Genomic DNA, 24,345 nt, shown 5'->3' with positions numbered 1-24,345 from the left:
AGCATACAATCTCATTGGTCTAGAGTTCCCCTGGACTCACAATGATAATCATCCTTGTCTCCAGCTTATACCTCTCACCTATGGGCTTCCTTCTAGACACCTACAGACAGATGGGACAGGACTCCAAAGTTCTTCAAACACAAGAATATCTGGAAATTCCAATAGCGAAGTACTCACTATGATGTCTGACAACTGGGTCCTGTGGCCTAGGGAGCTGTATGAGGGGAAGGATATGCCTAAATTACCTGGCTCAATTTTCTCCACCCACACTTTAGAGCAAGTAGGCTTGAGTGTGACAGAATTTTAATTAAATCTTGTCTCTGCCGTTTACTAATTGTATTATATCAGCCAAATTAACTGCTGTGCCTCATTTTTTCCTTGCCTGCAAACCGAGGAGATTATTCGTCAAGATTAGTTATATAAACCATATACAGTGCTAAGCACACTCCGTAAATGCTAGCTTCAAAAAGAGAACGAACAAACAGGCAGTCTGCAGAGGGAAAGGTCAGGTCCGCTCCAACAGTGACCCCTTGGAGGACACACTTGTCTTCCTTGGAGTTTGAGCACCCTAGATTCAAAGTCCCCTCCACGGTCTTCCCGTTGAAAGGTATCTTCGTCAGGCCGGCACCTTCAGCCACCAGGCTCCCGGAGTCTGCTCTCAGCCAGATGGCAGAGAACGGGCAAAACAGGTCAGGGAAGGCCTGCGCCTTCAATGAGGGCTGTGACTTTGTCACAATTCTCCTGGATCCCCAGCACATGACAGGCCCTCTGTCTTGTACGTTAAGTAACTGAGGCAGCGAAGCCATCCACATGAGAAGCAATTTTCAGTGCAGAGCAAGGTGGGAACAACAGGTAGACAGCAATACAAGCTGAATTTAGAGCTAAGAGGTGGAAGTGAGGAAAACTCTCACAATAGTTACCATTTATTACGTTCACTAAGTGCTTACTATGTCCTTGGCACTGTTCGGAGCATTTTAAGTGTACTATTTTTTTGTTTTTAATTTTTCAATGTTTATTTTTGAGAGACAGCGCGAGTGGGGGAGGGGCAGAGAGCGAGGGAGACACAGAATCCAAAGCAGGCCTCCAGGCTCTGTGCTGACAGCTCAGAGCCCAACGTGGGGCTGGAACCCACAAACTATGAGAACGGGACCTGAGCCCAAGTCGGAGGCTCAACCGACTGAGCCCCCCAGGCGCCCCTGAGTGTACCGTTTTGAAATCCTCACAAGTACCCTATGAGCTGGGCGCTCTTCTCAGTACCCTCATTTTACACATAGGGAAGACTGCGGCATAGAGAATAGAGATTAAGTAACTTGCATCCAAATCCTACAGCTGGTGAGAGGTATGCAGCCCAGGCAGCCTGACTCCAGAGACCACGTTCTTCATCTGGACCTTAGGAGCCAGGAATTTAAGAATGGGCGCACCCCTCTGCGTGGGCGCCCAGGGTCCACCTATCTTCATGGAGCATCCTCCACCAGTTTCCTTTGCCTTGATTTCTAAAGGATTTGAGGGCTCCTGGGTGGCTCGGTCGGTTAAGCGTCTGACTTCAGCTCAGGTCATGCTTTTCACGGTTCCTGGGTTCCAGCCCCAGAGCCTGGAGCCTGCCTCAGTTTCTGTGCCTCCCCCCGCCCCCTCTAAAAAATAAACATTAAAAAAAAGTAGCAATAAAGGATTCGAAAAGGACATTCTAGCGCTTCCGGAGCCAGTTACCCCTGGTTTCAAACCACTGCCTCCTCCGTAATTAAATGTCCGACCTTTGCAAGTAACTCAACCTCTCTGAGCCCGACCCTGATGTACGTGGGTTCGGGCTTCAGCCCTGCCACTTAGCACGGGTGACTTTGGGCACGTTATGTCCCCGCCTGTACACTGGAGACAACACTATCTCCCTGGAGAGTTAGGAGCAATCAATGAATCAGTCCGCGGAGGGCCCAAAAGAGTAGGTGATGAGCCCGTAGCGCAGCGCTCGCCAGCGGCTCCCCGGCACCCTGACTCCGGTCACTGGATCTCGGTCCTCGAGGAGCTCGAGAACCGCTCTGACAGTTGGGCTGCGGGCAGGGAGGCCGGCTCGAGGCGCCGGGCCCAGGCGCGACCCAGCGGACGCAGCTCCTCGCGCCGCGAGCCCCGCCCGCCCCTCGCCCCGAGGCCCCCCGCACGCCGGGCCGCCCCGCGCCCGGCACCGCCGGCCCCGGGAGGCTCGAGGCCTGGGCCGGACGCGGGCAGGCCACGCCCCGCGCGCACAGCCAGGCCGGAGCGCCCACGGCTACTGCCCCCGTCAAATTCCGGGATTCTGTCGCGATGAACCACCACCCACCGCGGAGTCTGGTGCCCGCTCGCCGGCCTCCATCTTTGGAGTCGGAAGAATGAGAGCGGGCCGACGGGGAATCCCGGTTTGGGGAGACTGCGGTACGGCGGCTGCCTGGGGACCAAAACGTCTCTGAGGTAAAGTTGCAGCCTGAAGCGATTTTTTGACCCCCGACACTTAATGGGCTGCTGAAGACCCGGATGTGTCTGGGACTGGCCGAGGTACCCATTAACGCGCCCCCGCTAGACCATCCCCCTCCTCCGTTTAGGATTGGGTATTACGTACGCCAGTCATCACTTCTCCAGCCACTCACTCCTCAAGGGTGGGGTGTAGTCCCAGCATCCCGTCTCCTATTGGTGTGGCCGAGGAGAAGAGGGCGGGGAGGCCGGCTTAGGTCGCCCAATGGGCGTCGTGGCGTGTGGGGAAGGCGGAGCCGAGGCGCTTGGCAGCTGCCCAATCAGCGTCCTTGTTTGTGTGGTGCCGCCGCCGGTGCAGCCGCCGCCGCCGCCGCCGCCGCCGCCGCCGCCGCCGCCGCCGCTGCCCCCGTCTGTACCGCAGTGTCTGCTCCGCCCGCCCGCCCCGGGCCGGCCCGCCCCCCTCCCCCGCCCCCGCCCCCGGTCCCGTCGGCGGGGCCCGGAACCCACTGTGCCGTCGCCTCCCTTTTTCGACGCCTCCGCCGCCGCCTGAGGAGGCGAGCTCGCCGGGAGTTACACCGCCACCGCCAGGTGAGGAGCTTTGGCCTAGGCCCGCCTGGCCGCCCGCCCGCCCGGGGGCGGTGAGCAGCGAGGACGGCAGGGAGCCGGGAGGAGGAGGAGGCGGCGGCGGCGGCGGCGGAGGTGGGGGAAGGGAAAGGTGGAGGGCGGGGGAGGGGAAGCGCCCGCGAGCCGACGCCCGCCCGCGCGCCCCCGCCTCGCGTCCCCCTCCCCCGCCCGGCCCCGCGCGCCCCCGCCTCGCGCTCCCCTCACCTCGTCCCCTCCCCCGCCCGCGCGCGCGCTCCGGCCTTTCCCTTCGGCCTCGCGCGCCCCCGCCTCGCGTCCCTCCGTTCCTTCTGCTTTTACTCTCTCTCCCCTCCCGCGCGCCCCGTTTCCCCCGCCATCCCCGCTTCCACTCCCGGCCTCCCGCCCGCCATGCGTCCCCTCCGCTCCTCTCTAGCGCCCCCCCCCGACCCTCTCCGCCCCCGGGGGCGCCCTCGGGGCGTGGGGGCCGCTCCCCGCGCGCGGGGCCGGGTCTCCTGGCCGCCGGGCCCCCCGGGGGGTCCGCAGGGTGCGGGCGGCGCGAGGGTTTTTCTTTATGTAGGTGAAGGGCTCGGCAGCGCGCAACCTGGCCCCTTTATTGCGTCGCCCTCCCGCCGGGGAAGGGAATTGTCCCCGCCCGTGTGGGCGCTTCTCTTCTGTAGCGACTCGGCTGCCCCTGACCCCGCGGGGCTCCCGGGACGCCCTGCGCGTGCATCCCAGCTCGGCGCCTGGGGGTCGTCGGGACTGGGCCCGGCCCTCCCCTAGCCACTCCGGGACCTAGCGTCCTTTCTGCCGCCCCGCCCGCGGCTGCCCCGAGGAGCGAGCCCCGCTGTGGGCGCCCTGCGCCAGCCCGGGACAGCCTTCGCCTCCGTGAAGGCTTGCTCGCCTCTTCGCACTCTTTCCAGACACAAGGTGTTGGCGCCCAGGGCTGGCGCCGCGGTGGAGACCGAGGCCCTGATGGCGGGTGGGCGGCATGTGCGTGTTCGCCGAGCCGGCTCTCAGCCTTTTCTTCTGCTGTCATCCGGAGAACCGGGAGTCTTCTCGTTTCCGATGCGTGGTGGTGCGGAGGGCTTTTGTGTGCGCGTGGGAGAGCCGGGGGACGCTTACTATGTTTCGGCAGAGGGGAGGCCACACTGCGGCGCGAGCTCTGGGTAGCGGCAGCTGGGGCAAAGCGGTTTGCACAGATCCGCGGGGAAGAGCTGGTGCTTTTGAGCGTTTGAAACATTTTTATTTCTAAGAATTTAGTTTTGGGTAGACAGTGCGTGCATGCGATACAAAGTGAATTCTTCCCTTCCGCCCGTGCTGCTTCTCAGTCCTCCTCCCCGTCCACTGATGTCCCATTGTTTTCTGGCAGCGGCAGTGGTGTCTGTGTGTTGGAGGTTAACCTGTTGGGGTGTTGAGTGCGGGCTCCACTGCTTTCTCTGTGCTGCACTGACCTGAACTCTTCCTAGAAGTCTCCTTCACGTGCTCGGTGCCGGGGCCCTGCGGATAGAGTATACCGTCCCGGAGTACCATTCCCGTCCGCGCCGGGTGAAGGAGGCTGCCTCTGGGGCTGCTGCAGGTGGTGCTGTGGAGGGCTCCGGTACGTGTGCAAGGAGGGCCCCCCATCCGTGCCGCTCCTTTGGCGACTGACGCCTAGTCACCGTTTGGGGCTGGGCTGGGCCCAGCATCCTCTTTCCTTGGGCGTTCTGAGCGGGTAGCTTGCCGGAGTACCGATGTGGTAGTGCTGTCTTCGTTTGTGGAGGAGCGTCGGTTCTAGCCCAGTGGCCGAGGTGGTCAGCGTGGTGAGGAACGCAGCAGACGGCTGTTGACCAGTAGGAATCAGAACCCAGACCTGCAGGCCGAGTGACCCAGTTTGAGAAGCGGTGAGGCCCCTGGACTTCTGTCCTGTTTATTCCTTACTTGACAACATGTCCCCGAAGTGACAGGGACCCGTAGCTGGCAGCAGCATCCGTCTTTACCACACTGTGGTCTGCCTCCCCTGACTGTGTGATGGCTGTTAACTTCCTGTTTAGAGGCAGCTCGAAAAGGGTCTGAATAGAGGCTGCCTTCACATCCTTGTTTAGGGTCAGTGTTGACCAGGTTCCCTCATCGGCCCTTTACATCTGCGTTCTGGCGGTGACTTTCACTGCTGTGTTAGCGTAAATCAGGCCACGGGGTTGGGGAGGGAAGAAGTGAAGATTTTCTCTGAACTTCATAGTCCCAGCGTTCATTGAAGTGCTGCTTGTCTCACCCCCTTTCCCCTTCCTCCTTTCCTTTTTCCCGTTCTTCCTTTCTTTAATGGTTTTGGTTTTTTTGTTTTTGCTTTTGACAAATGTTTCTAACCCGCTACACCCTTCCTCCCCGCTGGTTGGGCCTGGTCAGACCTTCAGGTTGGTTGGAATCCGGTTACAGACCTGCAGCATGTGGGGTGGGGTCAGTGTGTCAGTAGTATTGTCCTCCTGATCTTACGCTGGGTCCTCCGGATTCATCCTGGCTTTAAGGAGTGCGTTGTATGTAAACCAGGCCTCTTGTTTCAGTTCACCGTTCCTTCCTTCCTCACCTTCCCCACCCACCAGGCTGGAGGTGCGCGTGTAGGGGAGCAGCAGTTGTTTCGGGACTTTGGAGTATATTCCACGTTAGGCAACCCACTGGGACAAGCAGCCCTCTGCACTCAGAATGCTCGTGTTGCTGGGCTCGTTGAGAAAAGCCAAGCCAACTTTGATTGATTAACACAACTGCTAGAGAAAGTGTAAGGTTTGAGCCATAACTCGGACGAAGGAATTTTCTTTCCCAGACCGTTTGCGGTATTGAACGGCATCATAACACATCGAGGTCCGGTAGTCAGGCATTTTCTGACGCAGTTTGGAGGGGAGGGAAGAAGAAAAAAAAAAGACACACCCAGATTGACTATAAATCTAGCCCTGGCGTAAAGCTGTCCACCTCTTGCTCAGGAAAAATCCAACCTATCAGACAATGCCACACAAAGTTGCAGTTCGCCTGCATTGGCTAAGCTTGGGAAAAGATGCATGAGGAAGTTCAGTTTTTGTTGAAAAGGGCTGGCTTTTCGGGGGAGAGCTTCTCTTAGCTGTGTTTAGTTTATCCTCAGTATTCTATTTCTGCGATACTTTCTGCAGATCTTGGTGGCTCCAGAGTCCATAGAGCAGAGACCCCTGTATTCAGGTGGTAATGATCAGGCACTGGAGGCTAGATCTGATTTGAAATGCTTCCTTTTCATGTTGCATCTTTTACTCTCTTGCGGATGTATGAAATATTCCTGTGTAGTTTTTTCAGTTCATTCAGTTGGAGAGCAGTGACCCAGGGTGGTCAAAGAGCTTAGCCCATCTTTTACACTTCTTAGCTGGTGTCTCCCTCAAATCCCTTAATCTTTGTCTTACATTGCCATTAACTGGCAAGAAGCTATCAAGAGTTTTGGGTTATTGTACCAAAAGCAACAGGTGAATAAGAACACATATTTTGTTACTTTTGAGGTGTGAGACTGGTCAAATCCCAGACCTCAAAGAGTTCTAGTAATTGCGGAAGCAGCTTTGACAACACGTGAATTTAATTGTTACTAACCAGTAAACTGTTGACAAAAAATGACCACACTTCCACATTCCTGAGCCATTTTCTCCTTGATTTTCACAGATAATATAAAAACATATACATTTTGAAAATAATTCAAGTTATCATTACTTGAATCTGAAAGTCGTGCTTTAAACCTCTTGATCAAAAGTTTCTTGATCTTGTCTCATTTTGGGGGAAGGTGGAATTTGTAATCTCCCCAGATGTAGGCTGGAATGTCAGTAGGATTTAGATTAGACATGAGGATTAATAAGTACCCGTTATAGTTGTGAGGGATTAGAAATGTTAACTGGAGAGTTTGTGCATTTCTTACCTAGAAGTTATTTCCAAAGTAGCTTTTTGAGAGTATTTAAATTCAGACTTCCTGGGAGGAAGGTTGTAGGACTAGTAACTGGCAGGTGGGCCTAGTAGAACACTGGTATAGAGAATCTAGAAATCCTGGGTCAAATCCTAGTTTTAACATTTGTTAGCTACGTGACCTTGAGGAATGCTTCTAATTTTTCCCCCCATCTCACCTGCCCTTATAAGGCTCCTAATTTTTAAATTCTCATATTCCTCAGTAAAAGTCTGTCCTTACAGTGGCCAACAAGATCTTAAATGATCTGCGGTTCCCTACCCCTTCTCTGCTGACCTGTCCTTCTCCCTTTTGCTCACTCAGTTCCAGCTACCTTGACTTGTTACTTAAATACATGAGTTACATTCTGTATCTTAGGATTTTGGCACTAGCTCTTCCTGCCAGTGGGAAATAGTTTTTCCTACAGAGATAATACAAATGACTAATTTCCTCAACTTTAAGTTTTTGTTTAAATATGTCACCTTTTCAGTGAGGTCTTATCCTACCTCTTAAAATTGCACCTTCACCACCCCTCACCCCTAATTCTTCCATGCTCTATTTTTGTTTTTATTTTTTTACAAAAATTTTTAATATTTATTTATTTTTGAGAGAGACAGAGCATGAGCTGGGGTGGGGCAGGGAGAGAGGGAGACATAGAATCTGAAGCAGGCTCCAGGCTCTGAGCTGTCAGAGCCCCGACGCAGGGCTCGAACTCATGAACTGTGAGATCATGACCCGAGCCGAAGTCGGATGCTTAACCAACTGAGCCACCTAGGCACCCTTCTATTTTTGTTTTTTATAGCACTTATAACTTTATAACACATTTGTTACATTTATTGCTTTTTTAAAAAGTTTATTTAAGTGATTTCTATAGCAAAGTGGGGCTCAAACTCACGACCCTGAGATCAAGAGTCACATGCTCCCTCTGACTGAGCAAGCCAGGGCAAGGTGCCCCACCCACCCACCCCCTTTTTTTTTTTTTTTTTTTTTTTTTTTTTACATTTATTGCTTACTGTTTCCCTTCCTATGATACAAGGTCCATGAAAGCATGGATTTATTTTGGTATTTTAATGCCTAATACAGTGCTTGATACATAGTTAATAAATATTTGTTGATCAAATGAGACTAATAACTGTTTTCCTAATCTCACAGTTGTTTATAACAAACGTACGAAATGTGATTAGCATAATACGGGATTTTAAAGTGTGAACTTTGAAGCATCATACAAATAATGGTAAAATTACTGCCTTCCCATTGAAATGATAAATAACACTTGATTATTCAAAAAAACCTTCATGTGTTCATATACATTATCGCATCTCTCTTAAAGTCTAGCCTCTTGTTTCTGGTGTTCTACTCTGCTAGACTCCTCTGCCTCTGATTTCCATCCGTACCTCACACCCAGCATGTTCATCGTCGGCTCCCCTTCTGTGTCACCTAAGCCAGCAATGGGAGCACTGTTGTCCAGTTCTCTCTTATTCATTATTTTCTAAATATTTCTGAATCAGTATCTCTTTCTCTATTTCCATTGCTAGTCTACTTTTGGGCCTACAGCTCTCATTTGGAAGATTGCCATGATCTCTTTGTTTTTAGTTTTGTTCCCTTTTAAACTCTCAATCATATTGTATTCAGAATGGCTTAACACAGAGATCTGATTATTCTCTTGGTCTTTCTCAAAAGTATTCAATAGTTTCCGCTTGTGTAAAGGTGCAATTTAAACCTTTCATAGTATTCGGGCCCTGGAATCTTGGCCCTTGCCGTTCTGTCCAGCCTTGCATCTCTCCCTTACGGTTTGTACGTGAGCAGATACAGTTCTTCAGGTTCCTAGATCAGCTTCCAGGTCCCACCTCCAATGCTACTTTGTGGGAAGCCTTCCCTGACTTTCTCAGAGAGACTTAGATACGCTTTCTTCTTTGATCTCACTCTATAAATATTGCTTGTCTCCCCTCCGTGGTCTGTAAACATCCTCAAAAACACCACGTCTTTCTACTGTTGTGTCTCCAGTGCCTAGCATGGCGCCCGTCACCTAAAAGATTCTAAAAATAGGAATATGAGAAAATGCCGCATACATTTAGAAGGTATCCCTTTTGTTATATTCTGGGGCAGAAGGACAGAGTTGGAGTCCTGGCTCTGCCAGTTATCGTCTGTGTGACCTTGGTTTGGTCATTTGTAACCTTCAGGCCATAGTTTCCTCACCTCAGAAATGGGGATCCGAGAGCTGCTGTACACCCCAGAAATCCAGAGATTTCTGTCAAATGAGACTGTACACAAAGGTGCTTAATAAGCTGTGAGACACTGCACACTTTTTACTTGTTATGTGCTCTCCTCATAACTCCTTTTTTCTTGTTCATACTCTTTTTATCATTGAAGACGGAAATACCCTTCTACGACGGGAGTTCTGTTCGCAGCTATTTTCATCTGTAGGTGTGGTGTACTCCTGTTTTTCGTCTTAAATGTGACAGATTTAAATCTGCCCCAGTATCCCAGTGAACAGAAAAGGTCGCAAAATCCTGGGAAGTGTATACCGCTCAAGGAGTGTCTCAGTCATGGATTCTGTAATTTTTTTTTCAGATTTTTTTGGATTGGATTTTTGCAACTTTTAGAATTTATTTTTATTTATTTATTTTTTTTTCAACGTTTATTTATTTTTGGGACAGAGAGAGACAGAGCATGAACGGGGGAGGGACAGAGAGAGAGGGAGACACAGAATCGGAAACAGGCTCCAGGCTCCGAGCCATCAGCCCAGAGCCTGACGCGGGGCTCGAACTCACGGACCGTGAGATCGTGACCTGGCTGAAGTCGGACGCTTAACCGACTGCGCCACCCAGGCGCCCCATAGAATTTAAAAGAATTTTTTAAATGTAAGCTCATTTTTCAAGCACTTTCTTTGTGTACAGGCTTTGTACTATTTTAATTCAGATGGTAACTCTGTGAGGGAGATATTGTAACCATTTTATAGATGAGAAAACCCAGTTTCCAGAGATGTTGTCATTTTGCTGGAATCCGTATTTGGACAACTCTGCCTGACCCCAAAAGTTGTGATCTTACCATTCTCCTAACATTTCTCACAGAGTTTTGTTTTGCTCTAAAAACAAAAGCAAAAACAAAAACAAAACAAAAAATAGAATAGCATCTATAGGTCTTATGTGAAAAAAGTTCTGTGGTCAAATAGTGTTTTGAAAAATTTGGGGTTACATTAAGTTAAGGCACATTTCCTCCCAGCATGACTTCTCAGAGCCTTGCATGTCTAAATACACGTTGTACATTGGGAGTGGTAAAAGAATGGCTAAAGTATGCAAAGGCTCTCACAACTATTTGACCATGAAAGAGCTTCTTAAGGTATTAGTGATCTCAGTGCTTTGAGAGTACTGTGCTTTGCCATTCTGCTTTCCTCTTTGAGGTGAAAGTTTTCTAAGGGTTGTCACTCTGGAATGAGGGAATTGATTGCTTTTGTGTGCTGGTTTTCCAGAGAATTAGAATGGTGGCATTAAGCTAGATATTTTTTAGAAATTTCACTGGTATGGAGGCTGCCATTCCCCCCCACCCCCACCCCACCCACCCCCATGCGTCCTCTAAGGCAAGTGGCACCGTTCATCCAGCTTGGCCTCACTTTCAGTGAATTCGCAGGGGGATGCTGCCCCCACCACCTTCGATCTCATGTGCTAGATGCAGGAGAGGAAGGTTGCAGTTTTGTAAGTGAACAGAAACCTGTGAGCCAAGAGCAAGAAGCCCTTCCTTTCTGTGAAGATGTTGCTGTCATACTAAGGAATCTGCAAAGCCCATCTGTCTTTCTCTCCTGTGAGGCATGCAGACCGACCTGGGGATCAGAGGACAGAAAGAGTAAAACCTTTGGTTTTTCAGTCCTTTGAAGGTGATATGTTTGTCTTGAAATTAAAACAAAACTTTGAGAAGTTTGTCCTTACATCGTTTAAAGGCATAAAGGTTACCTGAATGGTGCGGACTCCTGAATTTCAAACTTTTATCTCCTACTTTGAGCTGCCAGTGAAAAGTATTGAAAATGTTTCCCCTGTAGGATAACATTATTTGGATGGAGGAGGAGTTTTCTAATCATTCTTTAACATATTTTATATGGCTAGGCTGATGCATTGCTATCAGAAAGATGGGAACAGTTGATCTTGTGAATTCCTTAGTGCCCTGGACAGGTTGGCTAGAAGACTGTGTATTAGATTCTATGAAAATTTGATGTGAGTGTCATGACACTCTTGACATATACTAGATTTTGGCTTGTAAGTGTCCATTAGTAAATTAATATGTTTCTCTGATGCTGTTTTGTTTGTTTTATTTCCAAGTAATAAAAAATGCTCTGTTCCTCAGCTGAGTGCTTTATATATTTGAAAGGCTTGGTTTAAAAAAAAAAAAAAACTTTTTTAAAGTTTCTTTATTTTGAGAGAGAGCAAGCAGGGGAGGGCTAGAGGGGGGGAAAGAGAGAGAGAGAGGGAGGGAGGGAGGGAGGGAGGGAGAGAGGGAGGGAGGGAGAGAGGGAGAGAGGGAGAATCCCAAGCAGGCTCTGCACTGTCATCACCCAAGCCCTGATTCAGGGCTTGATCCCATGAACCTTGAGATCATGACCTGAGCGAAACCAAGAGTGGGACACTTAACCAACCGAGCCACCCACGTGGCCCTGAAGTTTTGTTTTTTAGAGTATTTTAAATCCAGGTATTTTGTGCCAAACGAATAGAAACTAGAATAATGGTTTCTGATTATACTAAGACTCAATACGAAGTTTTCATTAGCCTTCATTTTTAACTCTTCACTTTCTGCTTAGCATGCTATTTCCCATCTAAATTCTGTATAGTGCATCAGTATTGACTGAAAGGTTTCAAGGAATATGGGTGACTGGAAAAGGGTTTTTTTTTTTTAATGTTTATTTATTTTTGAGAGAGAGAGAGGGCAGACTACAAGCGGGGTTGGGGCAGAGAGAGAGAGACAGAATCTGAAGCAGGCTCTAGGCTCTGAGCTGTCAGCACAGAGCCCGATGCAGGGCTCGAATTCAAGAGCTGTGAGATCATGACTTGAGCCCAAGTTGGATACTCAACCGACTGAGCCACCCAGGCACCCCTGGAAAAAGATTTTTTACAGCTGTGCTTTGCAGTGGACAGAAACATCTTAAAAATAACAAGTGCATCTTTGAAAAATCTTGAGGATTCAAGGGAATAAGACCTTTCTAGCCTAGATAGGGATGTAAAAATTTATTTGAAGTATAATGAGTCACTACAGTTCATGAGTAGTTATGAGCTGTTTTGATTGTTGAATGACTATTGCATCACGATATCAAGGCTTTGATATCTATCTGGTATTAAATTGTTGGTTCCCAGTTCTGTCAGAGTGGTGGATGTCACAGAAGTGTATAACCAAGGTTAGAATCTGGGCAGTTTTCATTTCCAGATGAAACCTGGTATTCTGGCTGGCCAAATACGATAATGTTCACAGGAGGGGAATAAAATACAATATGATAAAGTTGTATCAAAAATAAAATTTTAGGGGCGCCTGGGTAGCTCAGTTGGTTAAGCATCTGACTTCTGCTCAGGTCATGATCTCATGTTTTGTGAGTTGGAGCCCCATGTCAGGCTCTGCTGACAGCTCAGAGCCTGGAGCCTGCTTCCAATTCTGTGCCTCCCTCTCTCTCTGCCCCTCCCCTGCTCATGTGCGCCCTCATGCTCTCTCTGTCTCAAAAAATGAACAAAACATTAAAAAACATTTTTTTTAATAAATAAAATGTTAGGGGCCTGGGTGGCGCAGTTGGTTAAGTTTCCGCTCTTGATTTTGGCTCAGGTCATGATCTCATGGTTTGTGAGTTCGAGCCCTGCATCCAGGCTCCACGCTGTCAGTGTGGAACCTGCTTGGGATTTTCTCTTCTCTTCCCGCCCCCCCCCCCTTTCTCTGTCTCCCTCTCTCCCTCTCTGTCAAGGTAAATAAATAAACTTTAAAAAAAATAAGATTTTAAGGGTGCCTGGGGGGCTCAGTCGGTTAAGTGTCCGACTGCGGCTCAGGTCATGATCTCTCGGCTCGTGAGTTCAAGCCCTGCATCTGGCTCTGTGCTGACAGCTCAGAGCCTGGAGCCTGCTTCGGATTCTGTCTCCCTCTCTCTCTGCCCCTCCCCTGCTCATGCTCGCTCGCTCTCTCTGTCTCTCTCTCTCTCAAAAATAAATAAACGTTAAAAAATAAAATTTTAAGGTGTCTGTAGTTCCTTTGATTCTGCTATCTTCTGGATTCAGTTGGGTTGAGGGTGTGAAAAGGACTGTATAAGGGGTACTGTTACGGTTCAAACAATTATTGTAGGAGAATGGTGAAATGTTTTAGTCATTGTTTTATAGCTATATAGATTAACTGAAGAAGCCTTTGGACGTGGGCATTTTAATTCTGTTGTTACTGGAGCTGCTTAGTGCATATCAGTGTGCTGTCTAGACTGGGCCCCGTTAGCTTTTGCTTGTTATTCTGAAAACCTTTGGTGTTGTGTCCCCCTTCCCCAACCCCCCATCCCTGAACCAACCATTCTCAGTGGTGTTGTGCATAAATTGGATTCAGGCGTCTGGATATGAGAACACAGTCTAGTACTGCTACTACTCTTCGTGGAGATTTTTCACTTAATTACTTCAAAGCTTGCTTTCTTTGGTTAAACTAGAATAACTTTTGGACATGGTAATGATTAAAAGTATAGCTCCACAGTCAAAGTCCTGGGTTCACATTTCTACTCCACCATTTACTGGTAGTTGTAAGATCTTTTACTTAACTTTTCTGTACTGTGCAGATAGTAATTATTCAGTAAATGTTAGACATTCTTTTAAAAGATAATGGTAAATTTGCCACATAGTTTGTGGTCAAATATACATAAATTCACCATTTTAAGCATTTTTAAGTACACAGTTCAGTGTCATTAAGTACATTCTCGTTGTCATGCAACCATTACCACTATCCATCTCCAGACTTTTTCAACTTCCCATGCTGAAATTCCCATACCTATGAAAAAATAACTCGCTATTATCCCTCCCCTGACCAGCTCCTTACAACCATTCTGCTTTGTCTCTATACATTCTACTACTTTAGGTACCTCATATAAGTGGAATCATACAATATTTGTCCTGTTGTGTCTGGCTCATTTTGCTTGGGTGATGTTTTCGAGGTTCATCCGTATCTTGTAGTGTGTGTCAGAATTTCATTCCTTTTTAAGGCTAAATATATATCCCATTTTATGTATATATCACATTTTATCTTTTTATTTGTTAATGGCTACTTGGGCTATTTGTACCTTTGGGCTGTTGTGTGTAATGCTGCTGTGAACATGGGTCTGCAGATATTTGTTTGAGTCCTTGCTTTCAGATCTTTGGGGGTATATACCCAGAGTTGGAATTGGTGGATCATGTAATTTTTCAAGGAGCCATCATACTATTTTCTGCAATGACTGTACCATTTACATTCCCACCAGCAATGCACAAGGAGTCCAACATCCTTACCAACACTTTATTTTCTGCTTTTAAAAATTTTTTTTAAATGTTTATTTTGAATTTTTTGAAGTTTATTTAATTTGAGAGAGAGTGCACATGTGGGAGGGGCAGAGAGAGAGAGCGCCAGCGAGCACGGGACAGGGAATTTCAAGCAGGAGCACAGAAATCTATGCAGTACTCGAACTCAGGAACTGTGAGGTTCCTGAGCCAAACCTGAGCCAAAACCAAGAGCCAAACCTGAGCCAAAACCAAGAGTCGCACACTTAACTGACTGAGCCACCCAGGGGCCCCCTATTTATTTATTTTGAGAGAGAGAGCGTGCATGCACAGGGAAGGGGCAGAGAGAGAGAATCCCAAGCAGGCTCTGAACTCGGAACCATGAGATCATGACCTGAGCCAGTATCAAGAGTCAACTAGCTTAGGGGCACCTGGGTGGCTCAGTTGGTTGAGTGTCCGACTTCGGCTCAGGTCATGATCTTGCAGTTCATGAGTTCAAGCCCTGCATCGGGCTCTGTGCTGACAGCTCAGAGCCTGGAGCCTGCTTCCAATTCTGTGTGTCTCTCTGCCCCCCTCCCACTTGCACGCTCTCTCTCAAAAATAAACAAACATTAAAAAAAAATTTTTTTTTTAAGTCAACCAGCTGAGCCACCCAGGCACCCCTTCTGTTGGTTATTTCTGTTGGTGTGAAATGGTATCTTGCTTTTTTGGTGTTGTAATAAGAGTTTTTTCCGTGTGTGTGTATAATTCTTTAAATGAAAATTTTAAGGGTGAAATATTTTCATGGATATCAGAGCAATTTCAACCAGGAAAGAATATTTGAGTTTATGGCTGTGTACCTTTCCTGTTGCCGACAAGTCTTGATCTTTGAGGACTTTCGTTGCTTTTATTCTCTTCACATTGAATATACGTAATTTGAGTATTACTTACAAGGTTATTAAACTTAATTTAGGAGGGGTGCCTGGCTGGCTCAGTCGATAGAGTATGCGACTCTTGATCTTGGGGTTGTGAGTTCAGGCCCCATGTTGGGTGTAGAGGTTACTTAAAAATAAAATCTTAAAGAAATTTAGGAATGTTGACTACCTAGTTCGTGAAATAAGATTATGTCAGAAAATCCAAAGCTCTGATCAGTGATGTGGGGTTATTCTTCCAGTTCATGGAATATCATTCCCAGGTGTTTTTCCCTATCCTAGATTTTTTCAGTCTAGGAAAATGACAGTTAATCACTCTGATAAAGAGAAAACTTGGTTTTCTTCTCTTGTTCTACCTGTCAGAGCTTTGTAACCACTTAAATCCACTGGTTGTGGAGAACTAAAATACCCTGACCATTTGTATATTCATAGAATGTTTGTTGCACACCTACTATGGAAAAGACATATGTAGGTGTTGTAGAGTGTAAGTATAGAGATAAATGAGATAGAGATAAATGACACAACCTCAGTCTTGAAGACGATGTATAGCCCAGAAGAGAATACGTGTCTTAAAATAACTATACTACTTGACACAGTGTATATATAAATTAAGTAACAGCATATTAGGAACAAGTGCCTTTTAAGTAGGAATAGTGTCTTTATTCGGCAGTTTTTACAATTCAGGTGTAAGTATGAGACAGGCTTACCAAATCCTGAGTATACTGCTTTCAGAATCTCTCAATGTTTGCCCCAGTTGCTTAGTTTTAGCTATTGTGATTGCTTGCCCATATTCATCTAATACCTTGGATATGCTTTTAATGATGACTGACAACTTACTGAGCTTTTCTATGTGCCAGGCACTATTCTAAGCACTTCACCTTAATTAACTTGTTTAATCTTTGCAATATTCTAAAGGTAGATGCTGTTATCATTCCCATTTTACAAATGAAAACAAGTCCTGGAGAAGTTCAGTGACTTGCCTGTAGCCACAGACCTGTAAGCACAAGAGCTGGGATAAGGGGTCGGAAAGTCTGACTTAGAGGGACGCCTGCTGGCTCAGCTGGTTGAGATTTGACTCTTGATCTTGGCTCAGGTCATGATCTAACAGTTTGTGGGATCCAGCCCTGTGTGGGGCTCTGCGCTGATAGTGTAGAGCCTGCTTGGGATTCTCTCTCTTTCTTTCTTTCTCGACCCCTCCCCCACTTGTGTGCTTTCTCTCTCTCTCTTTCTCAAAAATAAATGAACGTTAAACATGTTAATAAACGGTGGTTTTGGTTTTTTTTTGAGAGAGAGAGAGAGAAAGAGACACGCAGAATCCAAAACACACTCCAGACTGAGCTGTCAGCACAGGGCCCGATGTGAGGCTCAAACCCATGAACTGTGAGATCATGACCTGAGCCGCAGTCGGACTCTTAACTGACTGAACCACCCAGGCACCCCAAAATAACTAAACATTAAAGGAAAAAGAAGGTCTGACTCTTAAGCTCAACTCTTGCGCATTATGCTGTACTCTTCTACGTGTGTGTGTGCTTGCATAGGTACATAGATGATACACACGTGTGTGTCATTGTTTAGTGTCTGTAATACTTCATTGTGTGGATATGCCTTAATTTACTTAATCTCTTTCCTCTGAGGGACAATTAGGATGTTTCCAGTGTGTGTATGTACGTATGTGTTTTGTCATAACCAGACTTCCACTGAAACATCTTACATACATCTTTATACATTATAGTGTATCTGTAAGTAAAATTTCTAGAAATGTAATTTTTGGATCAAGGGTATACATGTTTAATATTTTGTTAGATATTATTAAATTACTCTCCAAAAATGTGTACCAGTTTACATTCATACCAACAGGCTGTGAGAGTTTCTAAAACCACCCAGTTTTAAATTTGACGGAAGTAGTGTGGCTGGACAGTGATGAGAATTGTCTTCAAGTATCTTTGGGAACACTGTGTACTTTATTAGCATTTCTTTTCTTAAAAGCAGATATCTTTGAGTTTTGGTTGTTGGCCATGTGACTGTAACCAGTTGTTGGAAAGAGGAGTAGGCATTGAAAAGAAAAATTTGGGGGGCTCCTGGGTGGCTCAGTTGGTTACATGTCGCATCTGATTTCATGGTTTGTGAGATCGAGACCCCTGTGTTGGGCTCTGTGCTGACAGTGTAGAGCCTGCTTGAGATTCTTTCTCTTTCAAAATAAAAATACTTAAAAAAAAAGAAAAAATTTTCATGTTTGGAATGTGCCTCACCCCTGTCAGTTGTCAAAATCTAAATGTAAAAGTTTTGCTACAGTCATCTCTTGTCACCACAGTCTTTTTAGATCAGAACAGTTCCAGGAGTAAGGAGCCCGTACAGTTCCCAGTCACTGACTGCTCACGTGGAAACCCCTACTGGAGTTCTGGCTGAACTCCCAATAGGCAGAGGCAGAGAGTTAAACACTCCTCTGTCGGGAGGGTCATGCTGTTTTCAGGAGATGGGTAAGACCAAACGTCTTGTACAACTTAGATTTCCTTTTGACTAGTTTTCCTGCCTGTGGGTCATTTATTTGTCTTCCTCATTCTGTTTCTATGCATTTAGCGCGAAGGCAATTTGTTTTATTTAATAGCTTTATTTTATTTTATTTTTTTAGTGAACTTAGAACTTATTAGTAGGCCTTAATAGGGTTAGAATAGAGGGGTTAACTTTGGTGGTACCACAGTCCCACATTCTTTATTTTATCCTATATTCAGAGCCTGCTGTACAGAGTAAAATGAAACAAACTTAGTTTTCATAAACATCCTTAGGGAATAATAGGAAATTTGAGTAATTCAGGGCCATGAGATATTCAAAGTTACCATCTCCCTTGATTAAAAAAACATTGGAGACTTTCACTAATTATTGTTGGTGGTATTCTCTTGCTTAATTCCTATTCAAGAAGTCTGTTATCTTAGGGGTGTCTGGGTAGCTAAGTCAGTTGAGTGTCCCAGCTACCACTCAGGTCATGATCTCAAGGTTCGTGGGTTCGAGCCCCGCATCAGGCTCTGGGCTGACAGCTCAGAGCCTGGACCTGCTTCGGATTCTGTGTCTCCCTCTCTGCCCCTCCTCTGCGTGTATGCATGCTCTCTTTCTCTCTCTGTCTCTCAAAAATAAATATTTTAAAAAATTGAAACAAAAAAAGTCTGTTATTTTAAAATACTTCCAAGGAGCAGAGCTTGTCTTCTGGGCCAGCTAATATCAATTCTATCCATCTCTCTGTTTTTTTTTAAGATTTTATTTTTAAGTAATCTTTGTACCCAACATGGGCTCAAACCCACAACCCCAACATCAAGATCACAGCCCTACCAATTGAGCCAGCCAGGCGCCCCTATTATCAGTTCTCTTAAGGTTTGGATTATTGAGATCTTTCCTTTTGCTGATTGATCAAAAGATTTATATACACTGTTTATCTTTATCTTCCCTTCTGCCTGACACTGGTTTTTGGAAATGAAAAGGAAAAGCAACTGGAATCAATTGTCTTATCAGTACCGACCTATTTGTGGCATAAGCTTCAATGAAGGCAACTGCAGAGGAGTTTCTAATTTTAGAATGTTGAAAGCTTAACACTTTTGATAGTTGGGCTGAGATTTATTCCTGGAGGGTTTTTTTTTTTTAAAGTTTGTTTGTTTATTTATTTATTTTTAGAGTGAGAGAGAGAGAGAAAGAGAAGCCCAAGCAGGCAAAATGTATACAAAATGCCCATATTTTGTACCACCAGCGCAGAGCCTGATGTGGGGCTCAAACTCACGAATGGCTAAATGACCCAAGCTGAAATCGAGAGTCAGATGCTTAACTGACTGAGCCATCCAGGCACCCTCTTTAAACCTTAAGGGAAGGGAAGATTTTTCTCATCCATTTACTTAAATTGGTAGCCTTCTCCCCCTGCCCCCACCCCACCCCCAACACTCTGCATTTTTTTGGATAAAATTAGCTTAGGGGCACTTTGGAGACTTCACTTGGGAAAAGGGGATAATATCAATAAAGGGAAAGTGCTAGTGTCCATCAGAGTTAAACCCTGTGGAGGTAAGAACTATGCCTTATCCACGGTTGTAGCCCTTGCACCTAGAACAGTACCTGCCATATGATGTGTGATTAATTTGTTGTGTGAATAGGAAATTGAAAATTTAAATTGTGGTATACTCATAATTGGCATTTTTTTTTTTAAAGTTTATTATTTTAAGAGAGGGAGTGAGAGCATGAGTGGAAGAGAAGCAGCAGGGATGGGGGGCGGTGGAGGGATCGAGAATCCTAAGCAGGCTCCGTTCTGTCAGCACGGAGCCCATCCTGGGGCTAGAACTCACGAACTGTGAGATCATGACCTGAGCCAAAAATCAAGAGTCGGACACTTAACTGAGTGAGCCACCAAAGTGCCCCTCGTAATTGGCATTTTGTATACTATTTAAACGAATAATCTAGTTACGTGTATCAACTTGGATAAATATTAGAAGTAATATTAAAAAGATGAGTTGATGTAATACCATATATAATACCATAAAAACTTTTAAACTTGACAAACAACACAGTATTTCTTCTTCTTCTTTTTTTTTTTTTAAGTAACCTCTGTGCCCAATGTGAGGCTCAAACTCATGACCCAGAGATCAAGAGTCGCATGCTCTACTGACTGAGCCAGCCAGGCACCCTGTATTTATCATATAGATATACCTGCATACGTAAAGTAAAAGTATTAAGAAAAAACATGGCAATGATAAATACTAAATTCAGTATAGTAGTTACCTGTGAGGAAAAGAGAGAGGAAAATAGGATTGGAATAGTTAAGTCAGAGAGCTTCAGTGTTTTTGTGATGGTTTATTTCTTAAGTTAGGTGATAAGTAAATGGTTGTTAGAATATTCTCTATACTTTTTTGTAAATTTGAAAGGTTTAATAAAAATAAATGAGAGGGGTGCCTGGCTGGCTCCTTTGGCAGAGCATATGACTCTCGATTTCAGGGCTGTGAGTTTGAGCCCCATGTTGGCTGCAGATATTACTTAAAAATAAGTAAAGGGGCACCTGGGTGGCTCAGTTGGTTAAGCGCCCGACTTCGGCTCAGGTCATGATCTCACGGTTCACGGGTTCGAGCCCCACATCGGGCTCTGTGCTGACAGCTCGGAGCCTGGATCCTGCTTTGGATTGTCTGCTCTCTCTGCCCTGCGGCCTTTCGCACTCTGTGTGTGTGTGTGTCTCTCTCTCTCTCTAAAATAAATACACATTAAAAAATTTTTTTTTTTAAATAATAAGTAAATGAAAGCATATAGATCAGGAGTCAGCAAACTAAGGGCTAGTAAACTTTGCTTGCTGCATGAGCTAAGAAGTATGAATGGTTTTACAAAGTTATAAATGGTTGAAAAAAGTCAAAAAGATATTTTACTATATGCAAAAATTATATAAAATTCAGATTTTGGTGTCCATAAATAAAGTTTCATTGGAAATAATCGTACTTTTTACATATTGTCTATGGCTGCTTTCACACTGCTCCAGTGTCACAGTTAGTAGTCACAACAAAGATGATGTCCACAAAGCCTTAAATATTTACTATCTGGCCTTTTATAGAAAAGGCTAATCTGTGGTGTAGATGAATTCCAGTCCCAGATTAATGGTGGTATAACTGGACAAATAAGCTATTATTTGGTAAATGTTTGTAATAAGTTTAAGGTAGTTATCCCGAGATTGTGTTCTTTGAAAGAACATTTTATTCAGAGGAAAATCAATCAGCCAGGAATTGACTTTCATGGAAGTTTCAAAATGTCTACCCAGGAGTAATCTCATTTTGTTGGATGAATCCAAATCCGATGCCCTTTCCCCTTTGACTCCCTCTTTAACTTGCTTGTTATTAAAGTTCCTGATTCTAGTTTAATCTTGGATATTTGACAAGTTTGTTGCTGTTGCTGTTTTTTACTAGGCTCCATACCCAGCGTGGAGCTCGAACTCACGACCTTGACATCAAGAGTCACACACTCCACCGACTGAGCCAGCCAGGTGCCCTGATACTTGACAGTTTTAAATACCTACCAGAGCTGCGTGATTTGGAATTGGTGTTTTGGTAGCTCATTATTTCTTGTTTCCAACAACTTGTAGCAAACCAGCAGTGTTTTAGAGTAATGTAGTATTTGAATATGCAAACATACAGTCACTGAAGTAAGGGCAACTTTTTTGTAATTCTTTTAGTTTTAAGATGTATTAAACTCTGGCCAAGCTTTGGAAACTTTATGGCAGAAGTGGTGATTTGAATCCATTACCATATAGTTGGTACTTTTTAAATACATAGTGCTGGGTCCCTAAAGAAGAAATTTTTCTTAAGCAGACTTCTGCTTTAGAGCGACATGATGATTATTTGTAGAAAAATATTGATTCACTCAGTATTTCCTTGAGAAGCACTAATCTTTCTCTTGCACACCATTGGGTGTTTTGAAACAGCACCAAAAGTCAAGTAACTCTGTTTCAGGTAAGTGTTGTTGTTTTGTTGTTGTCGTTCACGTTCTCTCCAGGTTGCATAAGATTATTCTGCTCTCATCATATTAGAAGAAATGGACAAGGGAAAAATCAGATGATTTGAGTGCTCTTCAGTTTTTCTTCCTTATGGAAATGGGTTTTTTTTTTTAATATTTATTTATTTTGAGGGAGAGGGTGTGCATGCGCATGAGTTGGGGAACCAGCAGAGAGAGAGGGAGAGAGAGAATCTCAAGCAGGCTCCGAGCTGTCAGTGCAAAGCCCGACGACATGGAGCTCGATCCCATGAGCTGAACCATGATATCATGACCTGAGCAAAACTAGGAGCCAGATGCTCAACCCAGCTGAGCCACTCAGGTGCTCCTAAAAAGTATTTTTAAGAGATACTACTTTAGTTTTCAAAGCTATAGCTGCAGACTTTTTTAATTAATCCAAAAGAGATCTTAATAAAATTGTAATATATAACTATAAAAAATAGTGAAACATAAAATGTCTAGAGTGATGGCTCTTTTTTCCTAAGAAATCTATGGATGTATATGTAGAATATATAAGGAAGATCCTCTAAACTCCTTTGTAGTTAATATTTGAGTCAATATTGGAAATTGCTTTCTTTTTTTTTTTTTTTTTTTAATTTTTTTTTTTTAATGTTTATTTCTGAGAGAGAGAGACAGAGTGTAAGCAGGGGAGGGACAGAGAAAGATGGAGACACAGAATCCGAAGCAGGCTCCAGGCTCTGAGCTGTCAGCACAGAGCCTGGTGCGGGGCTCGAACTCACAGACCACAAGATCATAACCTGAGCTGAAGTTGGACGCCCAACCGACTGAGGCACCCTGGTGCCCCAAGGAAATTGCTTTCTTGGTCTGAAAATTTTCCTGTCAACAGAAATACCTACAAGTCATTCTGTGTTTTGTTTTGTTTTGTTTTGTTTTGTTTGGTCCCTCCTGCTTTCCTTTTTTGATTCAGATTATCTTACTGCTCTAAGTGGAGTAGAGAATCTAGTTCTTGTTGAATGGTGTTCTTGCTTGGGAATAGGCAACTGTCTTGATATTAGGAGCCATTATGTTTCATGACTGATCTCATGCAGACTTTAATGCTAGAGATTGTCTTGTTAGAGGGATTTTTTTTTATTTTTTATTTTTGTACATTTATTCATTTTTGAAAGACAGAGACAGAGCACAAGCAGGGGCAGGGCGGGGTGGAGCGGGGGAGAGACACAAAATCTGAAGCAGGCTCCAGGCTCTGAGCTGTCAGCACAGAGCCCGATGTGGGGCTTGAACTCACGAACCATGAGATCATGACCTGAGCCGAAGTCAGATGCTCAACCGACAGCCACCCAGGCACCCCTAAAGGGATTTTTGAAGAGCCTTTCTTAACTTCCAGAGTCAAAGGTATGAAAGTCTTGGTGAAAAGCATATGTGACCCCTGACCTCAGATGTAATTATCAATCTTAGAAATCTTCTTAGGTAAAAAGGAATGGGTAGCTTTTGCTGTGTGGCTAAGGGAAGGACCTGGATACTGTCAGCTATCTTGAATTTAAGGGTAAATCATGTCATCAAGAAACATTTAGTGACTTCTCTTCCTGCCCCTCAGATGCCTTGGTTCTGTACCTCTTGCACCTGATTTCTCGCAGCATTGAGGCAAGGAAATACTACCAGTCTCTTGTTAATCTTGTTTTTCTTTTTGTCGTATTTTTTGGGTGATCTTCTCCCCCTCCAGGTGTAATATACAAGTAGAAAAAGCTTTAGGGGCGCCTGGATGGGTTCAGTCGGTTAAGCGTCCACCTTTGGCTCAGGTCATGATCTCACAGCTCAGCTCGTGGGTTGGAGCCCTGTGTCGGGCTCTGTGCTGACAGCTCAGAGCCTGGAGCCTGCTTCAGATTCTGCGTCTCCCTCTTTCTGCCCCTCCTGCTCATGCTGTCTCTCTCTCCTTCAAAAATAAATACACATTTAAAAAAATATTTAAAAAAGAAAAAGCTTTAAAAGATGACCACCTAAATGGAGGTCTGGAAGATTACCTCCACCCACAAGTCTTTTTCATGCTCCCTCCTAGCCTTTATCCTTCTTTCCCCACCCCCAAAGGTAGCCACTGTTCTGACTTCCTCTGCTAGTATTGTCCTACTTCAGGGTTGAGACTATTGGTAATAATAGCCACAGACCTCCTTGCGGTTAAAATCCTTTTGGTGGTGTTAAATATAATGGTTTTCAACTGGGAGTATTTAGCCCCCCAGGGGACATTTGGCTGTGTATGGGGACATTTCTGGTCCTCAAAACGGGTGATGGTTGTTACTGACATCTGGTATGTGGAGGCTGGAGGTGCTGCTACTGTCCTACAGTGCACAGGACAGTTTCCCACAACAAAGGATTATCTGGCCCAGAGTGTCCATAGTACTGAAGTTGAGAAATCCTGTTCTAATAGCTAGTGCCTACTGAAGTTATTGTGGCCGTGAGTGGTACATTAGGTTGTTGAAAATCTGTTTTGCTTTTGAAACTTTTGTCATTAATTGAAAATCTTTGTAGGAGAAAAAATATTTATTTACAGGGAAATCTTGAGGGTAAATTTCTTAAGGTAAATATTGACTACATG

The 24,345-nt window shown here is 45.2% G+C and overlaps 1 protein-coding gene across 2 annotated transcripts in view; it reads left to right on the top strand.

The window, feature by feature from the left end:
* The first annotated feature begins 2,417 nt into the window (after positions 1 to 2,417).
* The window catches only part of GATAD2B (GATA zinc finger domain containing 2B), an 87,297-nt gene continuing 65,369 nt past the window's right edge, over positions 2,418 to 24,345 (top strand). Inside the window, exon 1 of one of the 2 annotated variants that reach the window (XM_053908672.1) lies at positions 2,418 to 2,436. The gene's annotated coding sequence lies outside the window, so the exon portion shown is untranslated. Of the gene's footprint in view, positions 2,437 to 2,804; positions 3,025 to 24,345 lie in introns of those variants that run through there. The other variant, XM_053908670.1, reaches the window with a different exon arrangement.

Source organism: Panthera pardus, unplaced genomic scaffold (genome assembly GCF_024362965.1).
Source record: "Panthera pardus isolate Hobbes unplaced genomic scaffold, ASM2436296v1 HiC_scaffold_21, whole genome shotgun sequence".
NCBI lineage: Eukaryota > Metazoa > Chordata > Mammalia > Carnivora > Felidae > Panthera > Panthera pardus.
This window is presented reverse-complemented; position numbering and strand designations above follow the sequence as displayed.